Genomic DNA, 3411 nt, shown 5'->3' with positions numbered 1-3411 from the left:
GTAATATCGTCCATAGTCAGGAACATTTTCAGGCATCGGGAAATTTAAAATCTGTCTAATTTCAAGGTTATTGAATTTACTACGTGAAACAATATCAAAGGGAGGTCCCTGAGTCTCAGAAATAGGAATCTCTTCACCACCCCCCTGCTGGATGCTTGGCACAGTTGGAAAAGTACCTACAGTAGCTGATGCTGGTGATGTTGGGGATGCTGGTGATGTTGGGGATGCTGGTGATGTTGGGGGTGCTGGTGATGCTGGTGATGTTGGGGATGCTGGTGATGCAATTGAAGCAGGTACAGCAGCAGGTACAGCAGCAGGTGCTGGAACAGTAGGTACAGCAAAATGTACTGTAGAACAATTTGTTTGAACCGAACAGGGATTTTCACAGGGTCTCTGATTTAACAGGTTTATCTCATCTAATAATTCAGATGGTATAGGCGGTTGATTAGACTGTAATTGAGCTAAAGCATTATCGATAGCGTCAAAAACATCAAATGCATTGTGATTTTGAGGGGGATCAGTACTGTTATCAGATGTATTATCAACATGTGAAGAGCTTAAAGAGTTCACAGAATCAATAACAGGATTGGATTGACTAGTGTTCTCTCTATTTTCACCCCCTAACAAGGCTAAAGCTGCATTTAAATCTCTAAAATAATCATTATTAGACATTTTAATGTTGTTAAATCAAAACACAGTCCAAAACAAAACAAAAAACAAAAACAAAACAAAAAGTTTAGGTCACTTTTTCAGACATAAGTGATTTAATAAGTTTAATAACTCTAACAAGAGTGTAAATATTTTACGAAGAACTTGGGTGTATTTGCGTCTGGACCTCCTCTCATTTCTCCGCCTCCTTCTGCGTATTGGTATGCGAGCTCCAGTCACACTTTTGCCTCCTGAAAGATAGATTTTTAAAAAATAATAAAACAAAACATAGTTAACATTCTCACCTATCTTTAATACTTATGTGGGGTAAATGGATTAGGGTTTTGTCACCTCTGTCAACTGTGAGATGTTTTCCTATTGAGGTAGCACCACGGAGAATCTGTCTTTGGCTGTCTGTGAGTTTACAGCCTTTAGAAGCTGAACCGAGGCGAGTTCTTTTCGGAGAGGAGAAAGCTCTCTGATCGTGAAGATAGCGGTCTAAGTCAGATATGTCTGAAATGTTTTTTAAAAAGTGTGTTATTTTTAAGTCGTTTTGTTTTTTTGTCTGAAAAAATATATATAACAAAAAAAAAGCCATACCAACATCTGACTCCTCAATCAATTCAACATCTGAAAAGAAAAAAAAACGTTATATGACCTCATTATTCATCAAAAAAGACGTGGTGAAAAAAGAGAAAAAAAAAAAAAACTTACCGTCATCTGTGTCTGAAATAGAGGCAATGAACGTGTCATCTAAAAGTAAAAAACAATTTAGAAAAGTAGTTTTTAAAATGATCTAAAACCTAAAAACAGAATTTGATGTACCTGAATAATCCATGTCTTTATCAAAAATCCTAGTGACAGTTACAATTAGAGGAACAAACTAACAGCATATTTACACTGAGGCTCTTTATAGGTTTGTGTGTTTGACAGTTAGATTTTATCATACTTCTTTCTAAGGCGGGCCTGTGATCTATAATAACCTATATATTTTTTAAAGTTATGAAGCTGAAACTAAGCATACAAATAAAAAGTGGAAATAAAACGTAACTTACCTCAAAAAAAAGGTGTCAACATTTAGTAGATTCAGTTGTTTTTTTCATAAACAAGACAGGCTCTGATGTGCTCACTGTTCAGTCCAAACCAATTATGAAATTGATCGATCGGAAGAAAGAGGTGTGGGGGTTCTTATCTTACAGAAACAGATGCGTACAACAAGCTAAAGAGGTTCGGTGACCGTTATTTTTCTGTATCTTACCTAAAGCAAACAGAGGTGTTACCGTCAAAAGAGAGGCCCTGAATAGGGGGGCATAGGTGGGGCCCCACTGAAGTCTAAAGTATTGGTTTTTCTTTTTCAATACCGTAATACACTGTAATACACTGTAATACAGAGAGGTGGATAACATCTCAAAGCGGCTCGACATCTCAAAGCGGCTCAACATAGGAGGAGGAGGGAGGAGGGAGGGGTAGGTTTTTAGTGTCTATTTTCTGTTACAGGTCAGTGGAACTAGAAAACAGAAACTTTTAAAAAAAAAAACAGATGATTTCACTAATTTACTTTTATTTTACTTTTTAAAAATTTAATTTTAGTTTACTTTTTAAATTTTAATTTACAATTTACAATTTTATTTTTTTTAATTTACAATTTCATTTGCTTTCATTTTTTCATTTACTTTATTTTTTCAATTGTATTTTTACATTTTAGTTTTTACATTTTATTTTTAATTTACAATTTTATTTTTTAATTTTCAATTTTATTTTTTAATTTTCAATTTTATTTTTTAATTTTCAAATTTTATTTTTTAATTTCAATTTTATTTGCTTTCATTTTTTAGTTTTCATTTACTTTTTAGTTTTTGTCATTTACTTTTATTTTTTCTTGCTTATATATTTTCATTTGCTTTTCTTCTTTTATTTATTTATTTGCTTTTATTTTCAATTATATTTTTTAATTTACAATTTCATTTTTAATTTTTCTTTTTCCTCAGAAGAATTAAACACAAACCCTAACTGAGGAGGAGGAGGAGCACGAGGAGGAGCAGGGGGAGGAGCAGGAGGAGGAGCAGGAGGAGGAGCAGGAGAGAGAGAGAGAGGCGGGGGCAGAGAGGAAGGGAGGAGGGGCGAAAGTTCAGGCTTGCCGACCTTTCTGTCTGACCTAATTCTGATCACATTCACGGTGGCACACAGAGGTCTCAGTAGGCTCACTAACGGTGTCCTGGTGCTGTCTTTGCGAAAACCGGGTAAAACGAATCTTGATTTCATTCATTTTTTTAGACGGAATTAAACATATACAAATAAAATTAAGTAAAGATTTCCAATGTGGTCCACAGCAAAATGTTTCAGTCATAGCTGAATGAAAAATGAAAAGAAAAAAAACAAACTATACATGCTGTAATGTCTCACACAAATGAAATGACAAGTCCTGTGCCTTTTTATTTATTTATGTTTACAAAATAAAAAGAAAATACCCAATTAAAATAAATATATAAATATATATATATATATATATAAATATATATATATATTTATGTATACTTTCACCCACCTCCCCTATAGTGACACATAAGCACCAACCCTGACATTCATTTCCATATACCCCTTACATAATATTATCAATTTTATAATCTACATTCAATTAAAAATATGACGTCATCTATATGAAAATTGCTTATCTTATCTATGCTATAGATCTTTATCTATTACTGATAAGATCTTGACATGCATTGACAGAAGGTGGTACCTTATACCTCCTCTGACATTCCT

General features: G+C 33.6%; 1 long non-coding RNA gene across 1 annotated transcript; it reads right to left on the bottom strand.

Moving 5' to 3' along the window:
• Positions 1-812: 812 nt before the first annotated feature.
• On the bottom strand, positions 813-1949 carry LOC115775466 (uncharacterized). Its single transcript, XR_004019323.1, has 5 exons — positions 1704-1949; positions 1363-1401; positions 1249-1278; positions 1000-1161; positions 813-899 (listed from the first exon to the last, which is right to left on the bottom strand). It is a non-coding gene; the product is annotated as an uncharacterized LOC115775466 (long non-coding RNA).
• Positions 1950-3411: the final 1462 nt, after the last annotated feature.

Source organism: Archocentrus centrarchus, unplaced genomic scaffold, assembly GCF_007364275.1.
Source record: "Archocentrus centrarchus isolate MPI-CPG fArcCen1 unplaced genomic scaffold, fArcCen1 scaffold_144_ctg1, whole genome shotgun sequence".
In the NCBI taxonomy this organism is placed as follows: Eukaryota; Metazoa; Chordata; class Actinopteri; order Cichliformes; family Cichlidae; genus Archocentrus; species Archocentrus centrarchus.
This window is presented reverse-complemented; position numbering and strand designations above follow the sequence as displayed.